Raw genomic sequence first — 18,729 nt, forward strand, 5'->3', positions numbered from 1 at the left:
TCCTCTTCCCGGGCTAGGAAATTCCCATGCACTGTGATGTTATAAGAGTGGGTTCCAAAGTGAAGGGAAACTGAGAATTTCATTAGGAAATTTTTTAAAAGAAGAAACATTTTAAAAGAAGGGAAATGTTCCCATGTTATGCCTTTGCACTGGCATGGACCCTAGACTCTCTTTGGACTCAGATAGACATGGGACTGAATTCCGACTCTGCCACTTATGGACAATGTTATTTACTGTCTCAGAGCTTCAGTTTCTACCTATGCTTCCACATCCTTCTCAAAATCCTCTAATACTTTTTCTTCTCACCCAGAATAACATCTGCAAGGCCTCATCACAGCCTGTAGGACCCATATGATCTGGCTGCTGCTGATCTCTTTGTTCTCTTGTTCACCGAGCTTTCACAACCCAGCCCAGCAAAGCTCACTTCTGCCCCAGGAACTTTGCACATACTCTTTCTGATCCAGGGAAGCTATTTCTCCAGACCTTTGCATGGCTCCCACTCTTACCTCATTCAGTTCCTTGCTCAAATGTTATCTTCTGAAATATTGTCTTCCTGGCCACACATCCTCAGGTCCCTCTCTGGGCCCTCTGCAAGCTTGATTTCACTTCACAGCACTTATTGCCTGACATATATCATATTTATTCCTTTGTCGATTAATTTCATGTTTGTATTTGTTGACAAAAATGTAAGGTCATGAGGCAGGGGCTTTGTCTTATTTGTCCTTGTGTTCCCACTACCTAGGACTTTGCCTGCACCTGGCATAGACACCTAGTGATAGTAGACTGAATCACTTTGGGAACTGGTGATCATGAGATGTCGCCAGGATTAGTAACCATGTGGATAAAGCCTGGCAAGAGCAAGTAAATGATAAGTACTATTATTGTCACTAATATTATGAGCCCAAGGCCTAGTAAACATTGTTTGTAAATACTTGCTGAATCTGTTGGACTTGAAGGGCTCAAGGGACCTATAATGGATGGCAGGTCAATTCCTCTTAATGAACACAGCCTCAGGAACCTGTGTTTCTGAAGCACCTGTCAAGACCCCTCCTCCTGTTCAAGGGTCTAAAACTCAAAAGCTTGCAGGGGCTAGACAGATCATATAAACAACTGAAGCTGTTTGAGTGGGAGCTGTTGAACTGGAAAGGCCGTGTTCAACTCCAGGTAAAGACCTAGGGTTGCCAGAACTCATTGGACTTTTTCAAGAGAAATTGGAAATCCAGACTTTTATATAAAATCTCCTAATTTTAAAGTGTTGGTTACTGACATATTTTGGATGTTTCTTCCCTCCAAATCTCATGTTGAAATGTGATTTCCAGTGTTGGAGGAGGAGCCTAATGAGAGGTGTTTTGGTCATGGGGGCAGATCCCTCATGAATGGCTTGGTGCCCTCCCTTCAGCAATGAGTGAATTCTTGCTCTATTAGTTCACATGAGAACCGATTGTTAAAAAAAGGCTGGTACCTTCCCTTTCTCTCTCTTGCTCCTTCTCTTCCAAGTGACACACTGGCTCCCCTTCCCTTCCACCATGATTAAATGCTTCCTCAGGCCTCACCAGAAGTGGACGCTGGTGCTATGCTTCATGTACAGCCTGCAAAGCCATGAGCCCTCTTTTATTTGTAAATTACCTAGTCTCAGGTATTCCTTTATAGCAACATAAAATGGACTAATACAGTTACTATGTTGGGGGTTGACAAGACCACCTCCATGTTTGGAGATCCACTAGAAGGACTCACAGAACTCAGCATTTGTTTGTCACCACTTCTAAGTTTTAGTACAATGTGGTAGGGGTACACAGGCAGATCACAGGGGGAAAGACATAAGCAGAGCCTGGGGGAATCCATGCACAGCCTTCCTTATGTTCACTCCCTCCTAGAGGGCTCACACACTGCCCACTTTTCCCCAAGCAGCAAAAATGCACCGACATGTGTGTGATGTTTCAGCCCAACGAAGCCCATTAGATTCCTTGCCCAAGCTTTTTTACTGGGGGCTGGTCACTCTGCCAGCATGTACTGAAATTCCAGACTCCCAGGAGGAAAGCAGATGTCCAGCATAAACCCCACTGTGATAAGAATGTCGCAGTGAGCCACTCTTATCAGTTACAGAATGTTTCACTTCCATGTAAGGAACTGTTTACCAGCCAAGTTTCAAGATGCCAGTCAAGGGCCACCCTTGCAAGTAGACCTTTCTAAGGAGAGCAGTTTCAGGCTTTCTATGTCAACTCTTTACACAGTTACTAAATAAAAAATTGTAAGCTTTTTATTAAGAAATATTTCCAACACATACACACAAAAAGAAAGCGCTATCATGAACCTCCATGTACCCATCACTTAGCCGTGTCAACGAACATGCACCTGCATTGACTCATCTGTGTCCCCATCTGCTTCCCTTGAATTATTTTGAAGCAAATTCCAGAAATTGTGTTCCATCTGTAATAGTTCGGCAGGTATCTCTAAATGATGAGGACTCTTTACAAATGATTTGGAGTGCATGCTGTCAGAATGTAACCTCTGCCCTAGCCCCATGTCAGGAATCATTTCCAAATGACAATTCTCATTCCCTGGCTACTCTGTCAGACTTTTCTCCTGCCATCAATTCCTTAAAGACTTGAGCCTGAGGGGAAAGTGAGAGAGCACATTTTCTGGAGCAGCCCTGTGCTCCAGGTGATCAGGGATGGACAGCCTGGCACTAGGTGCCTGCAAGATGTTTGCTTTACCAGGATGATACTAGTGGCTGTTGGAGTGACTGATATGGGTTTCTTTGGCTTGATCATAAGCTGCTGGAGGGCAATTATTGTACCTGCTTTTATTTAGCTGTCTTCAGTGGGGCCCAAAAGAGGCTCCATGTTTACAGAACCCAGAAAACAAGTGACATCTGGGCCTCAGCAGAGGGACAGAGAACCGGAGGTGAGAGCAGCCACTTCCTGTGAACTAAGCTTTTCTTTCTGAATATTGCTGCTATTTGAGCCAAGAGATACAGCAAACAAAGAGGTGAGCACTGGACAGGAAGTCAGTGCTTACCTGACTAGATAAGTGTCCTTGGCCCAATCACTTCATTTCTCCAGCCTCAGTTTTCTCAGTCATAAAGGTATGGGGTCATTCATTCCTTCACTCACTCTACAAGCATTTATCGTATGTTAGCTTCTGTGCTAGGTACTGTGAATATGAAGATTTAAAAAATTTTTAAAGTTCCTGCCCTCAAGAAGCTTACATTCCAGTGTAGGAAAAATATGCAGACACACACAGATAAATATATCAAGAATCCGACGTGATAAGTTATGTAAGAAATGCAGTGTTTTAAGACTTAGGTATTCATTACCTACTGAGCTCCCACTATGTATCAGCCCTGACTATAAACACATTGTGCCTACCCAAGCCTCACAATGAACTTGCAAGGGAGATATTTCTATTCCTGCCCTTTCTGGCCCTTTCCCCACACCAATTTTGGATGAGACAGTTGAATCTTGGAGAAGTTCAATAAACTTCCTAAGGTCACATGGCTAGTAAGAGTCTAAACTCCCATTTCGCACCCAGATTTTTCCATCAGACCCCTTGGTATTTGGTGGTACCTTCCCTGGAGGGATGAACCTGGATGCCCTGTTGACTTCAACAACCTGTGATTCTGACTCTTTATATGTTAGATATGAGTTAGGAAGTGTCTTGGGTTGGGTTCCCAAGAGGCAGACCCTGACATTTGATTGTTAGTGATTGGTTAAGGAAATGCTCCCAGGAGAAACTGGGAAGGGAGTTTTGGGAAGCAGGACAGGGAAGGGGAAGAAATTTAGCAAGGGTATGATTTCAGAAAATTCTGCAAAGGGTAGCTGCAGCCTGATCCCACAGGGGACATCTGGAGCATATTGGACCTCAAAGTCATACCAAACAGAGGCCAGGGTTCTGGGCTTTCAGTCTCTGCACCTGTCAGTCACTGGCTAAAGGCTGCCCCCAAGGGGACACTTTCAGCTCTCTGGGTGCTCAGGCAGTGTGGCTCTGGTACCCCGGATAGTCCTCTGAAGAAAAGCCATAGGTACAGGAAGTTAGAAAAGTACACTGAAGCTCAGGAAAAGGGTGCAGAGAAAAAAGGGGTACAAGAGGATCTAGGCAGATCTACTCACAGTGTCCAGTACAAAGGGAGAAGGAGGCTTCTTGGGCCATTAAAGCACACAAGATAGTTATTGCAAATATGGAGAAGGTTTGACATTGTCTCACTTTTCTCTTGCTTTCTCAACATTCAGCTCTTCTGCAGGATTTCTAAGAGGTATGGGTGGCCTCAAAAACACCTATGGAGAAATGGAATGAGGAATTTTGGGCTTTCTTCTTGGCTGGTTGGAGTCTTCAAAGGAACCCTGGGCTGAGAGTTCTGGGTCCAGTGCTAGCTGTCACTCTGGCTGTGTGTGTGACCCTGAGCAGATCACATTATGCCTCCCATCTCACCAGTCGGGATAATAATCCTGTCTATCGTTTCCCAGGCATGCAGTGAGGGAAAAATGAGGTCACAGATGAAAGAATGCTCTGGGAAGTAAAAAGGATTAAATGAGGACAAAGTGTTGTCTTAATGATATGACAACTGGGCTGTGAAGGGAAACATATAAATGCCAGGTGTTTATTATCTCAACTAGCATTCGTATTAGTGTTATTATTTGTACCAACTGTAAGCCTGATTGTCAATGATGGAGAAGTCTCACCACCCCAGTATGTGAGACCTCAGGGGTTAAGAACTGCAAGGATCCAACTTATAAAGTTGGAAGGAAGGGTCCACACAAGACCACACTCATTTCTTTGTGTGTGTGTGTGTGTGTGTGTGTGTGTGTGTGTGTGTATGTGAGATAGGGTCTCTCCCTGTCAAAGGCTGGAGTGCAGTGGTATGATTGTGGCTCACTGAAGCCTTGAACTCGTGGACTCGAGCAATCTTCCCACTTCAGCCTCTCGAGTAGCTGGTACCATAGGTGTATGCCACCACGTCTGCTAATTTTTTGATTTTTTGTAGAGACGGGATCTCACTATGTTGTTCAGGCTGGTCTTGAACTCCTGGGCTCAAACAATCTTCCCACCTCAGCTTCCCAAAGTGTTGGGATTATAGGCATAAGCCACTGTGCTCAGCCCACTCTCACTTCTGACATCAACTTCAAGTTCAGAGGTTTCCCAAAACCATCCTCAGGTTTGATTTACTGAAAACACTCATAGCACTCACAGAAATGCTGTTATACTCCTGGTTGCAGTCTATTACAGGGAATGGGCACAGTTTAAAGCCAGCCAAAGGAATACACGCATAGGGCAGGCTCTAGGAGGGATACAAATGCGAAGCTGTCTTGTCTTCAGGACATTCTCCCAGCATCCATGTGGCGATTCACACAGAGTATTGACAACTTGGGAAGATGACCCCTGCCTCAGTGTCCAGAGTATTTATTAAGGTTTCATGATACAAGTGTGAATGACTATATGCCTTTGTGGTTGAACTAAATCTCCAGCCCTCCTTCCCCAGATGTCCAGCTGATATCATATGGCCCAAGGAACACAGTCACTTCATTAGCAGAAACTATCAGGTGTGATCCAAGGGGTCCCCTTGAATAGCAAAGAGTTTATGGGTTACCTCCTAGGAGCTAGGGACATAGCCAGATCTCTCACTGGGCAAATCCAAATTCTTTCTTACACACCTCCACTCCCTCTAAGTTATCTTTCCAGACATAGCTCCAGTTCTTCCTTCCAGGGCTTTATTAGCCTCTCTTTTCTCTAATCTTCCATGGCACTGATTGTTGCTAATACACAGAGAGGAATGGTTGTTCAGTTGAGTTGTTAAGTTGTTAAGTTGCTCTAGCCTTTGGGCAGATACTTGGGTTCAAGTTCAAACTATGTTACTTCCCAGGCTGTGTGACCTTGGGCAAATTACTTAACCTTTCAGAGTCTCCATAAATGTTAGTTATTATTTTTATTTTTCTAATTAATCACATGCTGTTTACAACTTACTTGGTATTTGTATGATGGATTGACCCTTATTTTGTACTATTGTTTAAACCTCTTTAGGTCTTAATTTCTATGTTGCAATCTCTTTGAGTGAAGGGATTTTAGCACATTTTAAGGCTGAGACTAAGGCATTGAGGATACAGAGATGAACACTTTTATCCTCCAGGAGCTTTTGATTTTCTGGGGGAAGGAAGGAGACAGGTGGATGGTTAATTACAGTGCAGTGTGATTTGTACTGAGACAGAGGTAAACAGAAGGTACTTTGGGATCATGGAGGAGGACTGGGGAGGATTGGTGGGAGAGGAAGGTCAGAAAGTCTCCCTGAAGGAGGTCACACTTAAGCTGGACTCTTATTATATTATTGGAATTCTCAAGTCTTGGTGTGTTTTATAAGCATTTTGGGAGCTTGTTAAAAATATAGAAATTAGGGCCCAGCCCAACCTACTGACTCAGAGTGTACTCAGAGGGATGGGGCCCAGTCATCTGTTTTCATGTTGTTTGGTTGTTTGTTTTGAATTTGCCTGACTCTTGTAGGTACTTGTGTTTTCAAGGTCAGTAAGGAATGGCAAACTTTGTTTTGATACTTGTTAGAAAATAAACTACTGACTTTAGCGAGCTCATTTCATTATTAAAATAGGCAACATTTGGGAGGTTTAAACGAGGAGTCCAATTTGGGAAAGGGTTTTTGGCAAATGGTGAGAAAGATTAGTGACCACAAGGCTTCACAATCTGACTTTAGAATGTCAAGGAGGAAAGGGTTGTTAGGGATTGTCTGGCACAACATTGTGTAAACTCTGTTCTGTGGAGTCCTGTGGGGTCCCATGGAGCTGCCTTAAGGGTTACCTAGCTGTGTGGGGTAGAATTTTAGACCTCTTTCATAGCCCATGGCCCCTTTCAACCAGAGGAACTCTGCTGCTTTTGGCTTTATTTGTTGTCCTTCTTGGGATTGTTTTCTTTTGCAGAAAATGTTCTGAGACTAAAAGAACAGCTTGATAGCCGCTGATCTTATTGAACACCTTCATGTTGCAAATGGAGACAGTGAGACTCAGCAGGAAGTCTCTTGCCCAATAGACACAGAGAGACTCAGTGGGAAGTGTCTCACCCAGTGGACACAGGGAGACTCAGTGGGAAATGTCTTACACAGTGGACACAGGGAGACTCAACAGGCAGTGTCTCACCCAAGTTGTTCAACTCCTGCTGCCTCAGTGTGTGCTGGAACTTGGGTCTGACGCCCATGTGTTGCTCTCGCTGCAGTGCTGTCCAGTCTCTCAGCTCCATCGGGAGTGACCCGGCATAGGTACTGCTCAGCATTGCAGACGTGATGTGTGTAAAGGCAGGAAAGACGCCTGGTCTGAATATGCTCATGAGCCACTGCATCCTCACCCTGATAGGCCAAACTCACAAAATCTTATATATTTGCTTCCTGGAGAAAAGTCCTTAGAATCGTTTCATGGTTGCCTTCCTGTAGGGACAGGGCATGTAACAGAGGAGCCCAAGCTAATTCAGGAGGGAAGTCTCTCAGGTACTTCAGTGCATCTTGCTGGAATGCTGGGTTGACAGCTAAAATGACCTACAAATGGCTATGAGATACTAATGAAGTTGACAAGCATTTGGGCCTTAAAACACCTGCTCAGGTGACGTGGGCCCTGGGGCCATGGAGGGTGGGTGGTAATTTGTTAAGTTTTTAATCATGCTATGCAGTGGCTGTTGTTTTAAAGAAATGGGGCTAAAAATTAGCAGACCTAGGACGTGAGTGAGTCTGGCTTGGCTCTTCCTCACCTCCCAACCTGGAACAAGTCTCCTGAGCTCTGTGAGGTGAGCTCTGTAGTGAGCTCCACAAGGCAAGGACTAAGTTTTAATCATGGCATCCGGCACAGTGCCCAGCAAGTTAAGTGTTCAAAGTCTTGAGTAAACAGGGTTTAGGGGTACCTTTGGGCCACTGCTCAGTATGGGAATAACCCCCTGCTTTGCTCCTTCTTGAACTGCCTCTCCCAGTCACTGGAACTCCCCTTTCTCTCCTCTTACCCCCTCACTGAAAATACACCTTCTCGCCCACCTTTTCAGCCTTCCTCTTCTCCCTGCTGAGGATGTGATTGTTATGTGAATGAAAAAAGTATGGGTTATGGGGGAGAGCGAAGGGCTGCCTGGATTCTATCCAGTTATACATGCTGCTGCTGGGAAGAACACGATGCATGTGTCCTGCATGTTCACCAATGTGCTGTGCCTGGACAAAGGTGCATAAGCTCCAGCCCGAGGGCCAGGTAATACTTGACAAACAGACCCTCAACACCTCTGGTATGCTAAACACCTTGGGGCAATGGATAGAGAAATGTGATACCTTTTCCTCCAAAAGAACACAGGCACTAGAAGAGCTATTCTATCATAGAGACAACAGTATAAGAAGTGCCATGTGGTGGAACATGAGTCATTAGGCATACAGAGGGTGGTCTGACTGTCTGAGACCACATCCTGAAAGAGAAGTGTCCCCTTTTTGGTTAGGTTGGCAGTGGAACTGCAGCTTCCCAGGGCTACTATGTACCATGGAGTAGGTCGTTCACTGGACATGCTGTCCAGCTGGGGGATAATGAATGCTGTAATCTAGCCCATGCTCCTTCTGGAGAGTTATGCACTCTAGCAGGGCTGCACAGGGCACTGTGGGCTCACAAGACATTAGCTGTCAGCCACAGTATGTGTGCCGCCTTCTGCAGAATTGAGAGGCAGAGCTGGGCTCTCTGGCCTTTCATCCTCTACCCCTCACTCCTGGGCAAGTATCAGGGGCAACAGACCCTCATGTTTCCATGTAGGGTGGCTCTAAAATATGTTTGGGTCATGAATCCCTTCAAGAATCTGATGAAAGCTTTTAACCTTCCCCATCACCCACAAAGGCACATTCCCACATTAGCTTGCATGAAATGGCAAGATAATTTATTTATCTGAAGTCCATCAATAGAGTCTTTTCCAGAGATTACTCTCTATGGTCAAAGACCTTGGCACTAAAATAGTAGTGGTCTTCTGCTCTGACTCATGTGAGAGGAATGAATTACCTGACTAATGGAGGATTCCCACTGATCAGTGTTTCTTGTTGAGTGGAGCTAATTTATTGAAAGGCTGGAGCAATGGGCATTTGACCTCTTCCTTCTCTTTGCACACTGGGCAGTCTGAGGTAGCCATCCTGGGTGTGGATTTGTGTCTTTGGCAATTCCAAACTCTCCCTCTGGTTGGCTGTTCCTCAAAACACAAGAGATGGGAAGTAGAGTGGGCAGGGAGGCTTATCAAGCCCTTTTATACAAAGATCTAGAATCAGGCTTTCCAAGTGACTTCATGGGTGGTCACCTGTGCTTGGGGGAGGCAGGAAGAGTAATGGAAAGGAGCACATAGACACAGTATTGCCAGTGTTAGTTCTTGCATGGGTGGTGAGTTTGCAATAAACACAAATAAATGAAAACAGAAAGAGGTCATACATGGACCAATTCTGAAATTGTGACATAAACCAAAGATCATGATTAACTGAGTTCCATGCATTGAGGCTGGACAAGAGGCAGGGTCTAGGTCATGGAGAGTCCCTAGGGATGTGCTAAGGAACATGGCCTTTGTGGTGGGCTATGAGGAATCCGACTCCAAGGTTGCCAGCTTGAATGAAAGGGTGGATTTTAAGGCCACCAACTGAGATATGAGAATAAGAGGAAAGGCCAGATTCATTATAACAGCTAACATTTATTGAGCACCAACTATGTGCCAAACATGTAGTTGAGTGCTAACACCTCAACAGGGATAACTATATTTAATTTTCATAGGAATGCTTTGCTATGTTTTTGTTATTTTACAGATAGTAAAACTGAGGCTTTGAAAAGTGAAGCCACTTTGAAAAGTTAAGTCACTTGTCCAAAGTCGCAAAAAATACACATGGTTGTGGTGGCTTTGAACTGTGTTAGTGTGGCTAGGCTAAGATAATTTCTCAAAACTCCCTTTCTTGTGTGTTTTTGGTTATCATGGGCCACGGAGTGATTCCTGTGGGAGACTTGGAGGGCAGAGGTGAGGCAGTCACTGCTTTGCAGCTCCCATGCATGGACATGGCTCTCCTGGTGCTGCTAATCTGCTGGCTTGCCTCGTTGGTGTGAGGCAGCGGTTGGATCTGCTTCACCTTTTCCCTGAATCCTCCTTCAGCTTTCCCAACTCCTGGGCCAGGTGTGTGTTTAAGTCCGAAACAAAGATTCTGGCTTCTTCAGGAGACCCACATTACAAGGGTCAGAGGCAAAAGGACTGACCTGGGTCTTAGTCCATCTTCATGGGCCCTAGCTTGTACTCGTAGGGCCTAGCTGGCTCTTGCTCTCCAACGTCCCTTCCCAATGGTCTGCCCTGCACATTTAAAGCTCCAACACGTGATGCAAAGACACGTCTTACAGAGACCGGCTCCCACAATTGTGTAAGGTCAAATCCTTACAAAAAAAAGTTCCTTTATATATCCAAATTATCTATATCGAATCTGCATCTATATATGTATCTGTATCTATATTTATCTATACCTATATCTATACCCACATCTATATCTGTATCTATATCTATAATGTGTTTCACACACATACTTGAAGTATACACACAAACATATACGTATATGTCTGTCTGTCTATCTATCTATCTATCTATCTATCTATCTATCTATCTATCTATCTATCCATCCATCCCTTAGTGGCTCTGCTTCTGTGAGTGAACCCTGACTGATGACTGATGCTGATGCAGTGCTGTAACAAAGATCTGATCTCAGGCTGTTTCACCACAGGACCTGCACACTTTAGTACTCAGATTACACAGCAGTCAGGTGGGGGTCCACTTTAGACAGGCTGAAACTGAGGTGCCTATGGGATGTTTGGGTGGCTGAGTCACAGGCACTTGAAGACATCAGAGAAGCCTCATGCACAGTGGATGATCAGAGAAGGGGAAATGTGGGCAGGCTGGAATTGGAAACAAGTTTTACGGTGGTAGACTTGATTTAAGTCTCAAAGGCTGGTAGGAGCTGGTTAAATGGATGGGGGTGAGGGAGAGCAATGTCAATGGGGAAATAGCATGAGAAAAGCCTACAGCAGGAATAGGCAGCCAGAATGGCCTACAGCAATCAGCCCAAATGGCCTAGGAGGGGCCTATTGATTATATGGCCATTGCTATCTGTTCAGTTCTGGGAATTATATCTCCCCAAGGATATGCTGGGCTCTGGGCGTTGCGTATTGCACCTGGTAAGTTTCTAGTTTGAGTAAGTTCAATTTGTCTCAAACATTTTGTGAGCACCTACTATATGGCAGCACTGCATTGAACATAAATATGAATACAACATGAACTATATCCTGGAGAAATTTGTGTTCAGGTTACAGATATTCAACACATTTCAGTGAAATTGGATTGAATGGAAATCTTGAGCCAATAGTAGGGCTAACTCTGGACTTCTGATTCCATTTTGGGGTTAATTGCTTGGACACAATGATAAAATAGGTCAGTCTACCCATCCACCCATACCTCCATCCATTCACCCAAAGCTAGCTTGTTTTCCCTACCTATTGATCTATCATTCATCTATCTCTACTTATCAATCATCTATTACCTCTTGTTTTATTAAATGGAAGGCAGAATTTGAGCAGTCTGCAAAATTAGCCATATATAAAATGACAATTAAAAGATAAAAACAGGCTGGGCGCAGTGGCTCACGCCTGTAATCCCAGCACTTTGGGAGGCTGAGGGGGGTGGATCATGAGGTCAGGAGATCCATACCATCCTGGCTAACACGGTGAAACCCCATCTCTACTAAAAAAATACAAAAAAAATTAGCCGGGTGTGGTGGCGGACACATGTAGTCCCAGCTACTCAGGAGGCTGAGGCAGGAGAATGGTGTGAACCCAGGAGGTGGAGCTTGCAGTAAGCCGAGTTCGCGCCACTGCACTCCAGCCTGGGTGACAGAGCGAGACTCCGTCTCAAAAAAAAAAAGATAAAAACAGATAAAAAAGTGAAGAAAAACATGTTGATAGTGATGGTGACTGAATAATTGTTATTGATTATTGCAATAACCAGTTACTGTAGCTGAGTGTTGCATTTAATGCTGAGTTTATTAGAAACGAAGGCAAAAAGAAAAAAAGAAAAGATGCACACTGGGTTACCCAGTCCATAACAATTGAAGAGAAAAGGAATACAAGTTGGAAGAGATGGACGTTCCCTGGCATTGTGTAGAAAGAGGATTTATTGTGTCAGGACTAAGTCAGGATACCAGTTAGCATAATGGACGCAGTCTTCACTGCACTTCTGCAAAGGCAAAGGAATGCTCCTCAAATGTTTCTCCTATCGATCCTCTATAAAGGCCAAGGGAATAACATTAAACCTTATTTCAGCTCAGGCTTTTCTGCGGCAAACTAAGATAATAACGTCCAGCCACATTAAATTCAGATGATCAGACTCAGAACAGGGAGAGAGCCCAGAGCACTTAGAGGAAGGGCTGGTTAGCTGGCTATTAGGCTCTATCTTTCAAATTTCGGTTGTCTCCAGAGAGCCTTTGGGTCAGGGGACTTTAATCTCCATACAAGGAAGATCTCTCCAACTCAAAAATACATTGTTATCAATTCACAACTTGTTCTATTCCAAGAGACCTGTAGACTTGGTCACCTTGCCCTCTGTCCATTTCTAAAGCAAGGAGCTGAAACACTGCATCAGGATCCTTCAGCTTAAAAAGAATTCACATGATGACCTCCTTCCCTTGAACACAGAATGACTTGTGAGCCCTTTGGAGAACAGTGCCTCAAGTTACCACGTCCAAGGCTGACACATTTCCTCACCACCGTGGCTTGCTCTCAGTGGGGCTGGCCCAGGGCATGGCCAGTTTCCAGGTTGGCATCCACCTCATTCTAGTTGGCCGCTCCACTGTGTCAGTGTGTCAGAGCATCAGCTGGAGTGGTTCCCAGAATTCATCCCGTGCTCACAGCAAAACCTTGAAGACTTAGGTCAGCCCTGAAGGCCAGCTGGGATTGTGAATGGTTGAAGCCAGTGTCCCCAGTGTGAAGGTCCAGCATTCCATGAGGATTCATTGAGCACATGTTGGGTAAAGCATCTCGAGGTGCTTCAGTGTGTTGTGAAGAGGGGAATTGGAAAGAGGAGGAGCATGAAGGATGCAAAGGAAATAAATGGGATGGACCTGGACTTTTAGGATTATTCAGAGGGTTTAGAGAAAGGATGGATAATATCTGAAATGATACAACTCAATAAAAAGACGCCCCAGTTACCAGTTACCATGGCTGAGAGGCGTGCCTCAGGTTACATACGTGGCTTTGGAAAAATCATAGAACCCCTCTGCTCTCAGGTTGCTCATCTTTGTAAAGAAGGAAAAGTAATAAATCTGCAGCTTTACTGAATTGAGGTGAGAGAACAAGAAAGATCACAGTATAAAAATGCACTGAGAAAGTAAAAAAGGGCTACATAGAAATGTAAGTTGATGTGATGGTTAATATAATAATTATTGATTTTTAAATATCATCTGTGAAATCAATCTGCTTTGGTGTCCACAGTTACCAGTGTCAATAATGCCAGGCTTACCATGGAAGTCCACTCCAAGTGATGCAAGCATTTCCTACCTTTCCTCCTCAGCAGGCTCCATCAGCCAATGCTGTCTTCCATTGTCCTTCCTTTTGTGCCTCTCTAGACTTTCATACATGATTTGTCAGACACCCACACTTAAGCACACACCACACAAGTCATCTGACCCCCTGCTTCTCTCTAGGTAGCTTGCTACTGCTTCCATGTGTATTAGAGGTCAAAGCTCCTTCCTTCCATTCTCCTGCCCCATAGACACTGCCCAGCTCCTTGCTGCTGCCAGAGAAATCCTACATGTCCAGCTCCGCTCAGCTCTCTTTTCCATTTCAGTAGACAAGATATTCTCTTTTACATGCACCACTTAAAGGAACATATAATAATATGCTATAACCATAGTATATCATATATAGTATATAACATAATATACTATATTATATAATATAACATGTGTGTTATATATAATCATGTGTAATATACTATATCTATACCATATATTATTCTATATCTGTATTATATGTCCTATGTATAAATATATAATACTACATACTATATTACACATATAGCATGTATATCACTATATATTATAAATTATACAGTATAATTTCTTATTCAGTTTTCAGAAAGAACTCACTGAGGTACGTACTGTTGTCATCTCTGTTTTATACAGGTGAAGATACTGAGAGTCAGAGTGGTTTGGATAATTTGCCCAAAGCCATTTAGCTAGTTGTGTGTGAGCCGTAATTCTGACCTGGAGACTCCTCTTTTAGCTACTGTTCTTTACTGTTTCCCACTGATGCTTGCATTCTGTAACAATAGATTATGATTTTCTTTATTGCTAATGCTGTTATTTGGTGGTGGGATGGTTGTGCCAAGGGATGTGTGTGCGTGTGTGTGTGTGAATGTGCCTGGGTACATGTGATGACTTTTCAATTTGATTGTCAGTTTCTTGAGTCCATTCCTGCCCTAGAACCTTCCCTGTCACATGCTGAATAAGGCACAAGCTCACACTCCAGAAACTAAGCCTTTCCCCAGAGAGGCCCTAAACTTCCTTTCAGTCCTTCTTTGTGCTTTCTCTCCAGGGACCCAAACTAAACCCTTGACTCATTTAAGAGCCAAGCCTCTGACTTAGGCTGGGAACTCCTAAAGGTCACATGTGCACCATTAGATTGGACACCTCAGTAGACAATGCTTAACGAAACAATGTAAAAAAAATCTGCTGGAGTGGCCATGGGCATATTCAAGACCACCCTGAGCCTTCAGCTCTTGTTGTCTCATCCACTGATGCCCAGGGACCTTCCCACAGCTTTAAACAGTGTGGCACTTCCCTCTCTTGGAGGCCAATGTGAAAAACAAAGCATTTACAAGAGATGGTAGAAGACACCTTAGCATCTAATTGAAAATGTTGCCTGCTGTGACAAAAGAATTGAATGTTAGTTGCAGAAGGGGCGCTATTGTGTATGCACTCTCACAATCTTGTGAAAATGGACAACATCTAAAACTCAGACTTTGTATTAATGGTGATTTGCCAATATTTTATTTGTGAGTTTGATTTCCTGTGTCTCTCTGGACCAACCCCTCCACCTCTGTGTGTCTTTGCTTTCTCCAGGGAAGATACAGAAATACCACTTCTTTTCTCTTCTTACGGTTACTGCACCTGACAAATTAAAATTGCTTTACAGGCAGTAGGCATTTTATGGGCCATCCCTGCAAGAAATAAATGTTAGAAGGCGCCGCCTCCCCATTCTTGCCAACCAAGGAACAGAGTTATGGGCGGAAAAGCAGCCCCACCTTTCCTTGCAACCTCTGCCCTCATCCTGCCCACCCCGCACTGCCCCTGCCAGCTCCAGGCGCTTCCCGCCTCATGCTCTCCTAACTTACTCCTCTAACTCTCATTCTCCCCACTCACATCCATCCTACACTCCCTAATCAGCATCCCCTTCTCAAAGTGCAGCTCTGCTCAAGTCCATTCCTGCCCCAGAAGCTTCCCTGTCACATGCTGAATAAGGCACAAGCTCACACCCCAGAAACAGCCTTTCCCCAGGAGGCCGCAAACTTCCTTTCACGCCTTCTCTCCGTGCTTTCTCTCCAGTGACCCAAACTGAACCCTTGACTCATTTAACAAATATTTTGCGGAACTTACCATATGTTAGGCATTGTAGTGGGATCGCACACACAAAAAGTTTTAAAATGACCCGAACTGCCTTCACGTTGTTCAGGGTTTAGTGGGGCAGATATGAGACAACAATATTCTGTGCTAAGTGCCATGGGGGGTGAATGCCTAGGGTGCTGGGGGAGTATGAGGAGGGGTAGTTAACCAGCCCAGAGCAATCTGGGAAGGCTTCCTGGAAGAATCCTGAAGAAATCAGCACTCACCACCTCCCAAGTAGCACTCTCTGCCTTCTTGTTCATGTGTTTTCTTCTGGATTGAGTGTCCCTGGCATATCTACACCTTCTGAAGTTTATTCTTTGTTCAGGACTCATTCAAACCACCTCCTCATCCAAGAGTAATTTCTGGATTGCTCAACTTGAAGAGAGCTTCCTTTATTGACTCCTGGTGGTATATTGTACATAGTCTTGCCTCTCGTGGTTCTTTGCCTTGTCTCACTCTGCTTTTTTTATAGTTTATTGACGTCATTATCTCAATATCTTCAACCTTATGTTTTATTCAGTATCCTTTTCCAAGCATAGAGCTTTATATAGCTGCCCTGATGCTGCCTGAATTAACTGCTTTGCGCATATGTCCCCCTAAAGAGGACCAGGAGCTGCCCAGGATGGATTTGAAGGGAAAGTGGAGTCAGGCTTGCTGAGCCTGGTACACGGTGTCAGTGAGCTCAGAGCCTGAACTTCATCAGGCCGAGGTCGTGCATGGTCACCATATGACCCAGTGATCTTGGCCAGGAGTCCTGGTCTCAGCCTGGGTCCCAACGTTCATCTTTCAAGTGCAGGCCCTTGGTCACAAAACCATCATCTGTAGGAAAATGCAGAGGGCCCACAGTACAGGAGAGAAGAGGTCGGGAAACCAGGATTCCAGTGCCACCCTGTCACTTCCTGTTGAGTCACAGCATAGATCTTCACCTTTGTTTCCCTAGTTGCAAAATGTCAGCTTTGAATTAAGGGTTTTTTCCAACTCAGAATTGTGCAAACTAGGATGAAAACAGTTGAAATCACTCATTTTTTTTTTTTTTTTTTGGGTACAATGGGCAAATCCTAATTTAAGAAGTGGTTGCCCCGTGTTCACACGACATAGTCCAGTGTTCTCTGTCCTTTGATCCAGACTGGAAATATGTTTTCACTTGTTGACTGGAATTGTGCTGTTTTGGTAAAAAAAATGGGAAGAACATCAATATGAAATGCCACATTTTGCAGCTTCGATGACTTAACTGAAAGTTCATTCCTGCCCACTGGTCATTTGGTTCTGAGAATAGGCTGTAAAAGGTTTCCATTTGATATATTTCAGGCTATTTCACCCAAGAAGAGTTTGTAAGCAGGGAAGACATGAATTTTGAAGAGCATTAAGAGCTTCTGAAATTGTCATTAACAGTTCTCCTCGGTGCTCCACTTCAATGAAATGAGTGGCAGTGACATAAGAAAAAAAATAACAGCCCAATCTTTGTGTTTTGTAATGAATAATAAAGTATTTTAACCTCTTTAGGGACTTAGCACCACGTTAATCCTTTAATCCCTAGAAAAACCAATTTTGTTGACATAAAAAGGGGATATTTAACTTCATCCAATTAATTTTCTACCTTAGAGATGCCATGATTATGAAGATTAGATTGAATAGATTCATTAAAACTACTATATTGTGTATTAAGTAGAGGCTTTGACATCAAAAAGTAGCATCACACAAGAAATTCTATGTCACAATTTTGTTTACGTATGCCCACTCTGAGGTGCCAGGGCTTTGAGGCCTTCATGTCTGGGCACTGTTGCTTAGACTGAACTGCTGACATCTGCAACTACTCAGCAACCATGCAGCCATTAAACCAGTGACTAGACTGACATTCCTGCAATACCAGCTCCCTCTGTCTGTTTGAGCTCCAAATTAGAACTGTGCTTGTGAGGAGGCTGAATTGCGTGCCACAGAAACATTCCTAACAGTAAAAAGTTAGCTAAGTGTGAACTCAATTTTAAATTACACAGCGTGGGGAAGCACACCATTCAAATCGTTCTCAGAACAATGGATTGGAATTGGAGATGGAAGATAAATGGTTGGAGATTTAATTATTTTTGCATTGGACTTCAGCAGGCAGACATGGAAAGGTTTTAATTCCACTCCAACACCCAATCTCCAGCCAGAATTGAATTTACAGGGATGAAAGAGAAGAGATGATGGAAAGTGAGGGTTATGGGAGGGCCACAAGTATTTTAATGATGCAGTGCAAAGCCCCTGGACTCTCTTGGCTGAAGATGGCATCTTGAAGAAAGAAAAGTGGGACATGGAAAATGTCAGGGTGACCTATCACTCTTATCCCAGCAGTCACTTTCAGTAGATGTCACTGAGCCAGCCTGCCACCTAAGCTGGAGGGCAAGGGCATAGATTGTATGTGTTGGCATCCCTTATGTGTCTTGCATGGCTTTTGGCACACAAGTAGCATTGTCTAGTATGGTGCTTTCTATGAGGAATAGCATTATACAACTACAAAGAAACAATACTGATGTTCTTTATGTGGCTTGTGAGGGAGCACAGTACCATGGGGGAATGGGAAGTTTTGGAAACAGCATCTGGAATCTGAATCTTTATCTTACCACCCTCCAGCTCTCTAGCCTAGGATACGCTACTTGACTTATTTAAGACTTGGCTATCTCACCTGTTCAATGGGAAGAACTGTGTCAACCTCTTAGAGTTTTTATAGAGTTAAATTCTGTAAAGCAACTGGATAATGAAAACCCCAGAACAAGAGGTGCCAGGTTGACATTAGTTTGCTTCGCTCTCACCATGTAGCAATTAATCTCATTTTTTTTTCCTTAGGCATGAATAATAGAAGTTTAAGGCACTACCAAGGTCACCTAATTTTTCCCTTAATTTTGCACATGAGAAGTGCAATGATTTGCTTAATTATTAAATGATTTGCTAATTGATTTTAGAATGTACCAGAATCGAGAATCCTGACTCCCAATTCAGATCTATTTCCATGAACTCCTATAGCATGATTTGACTGACTGACTCTAGCTTTAGGGGGAAGCATTTCTCATCCAGCCCATATTTTCCCA

This window comes from Pan paniscus, chromosome 13 (assembly GCF_029289425.2).
Source record: "Pan paniscus chromosome 13, NHGRI_mPanPan1-v2.0_pri, whole genome shotgun sequence".
NCBI lineage: Eukaryota > Metazoa > Chordata > Mammalia > Primates > Hominidae > Pan > Pan paniscus.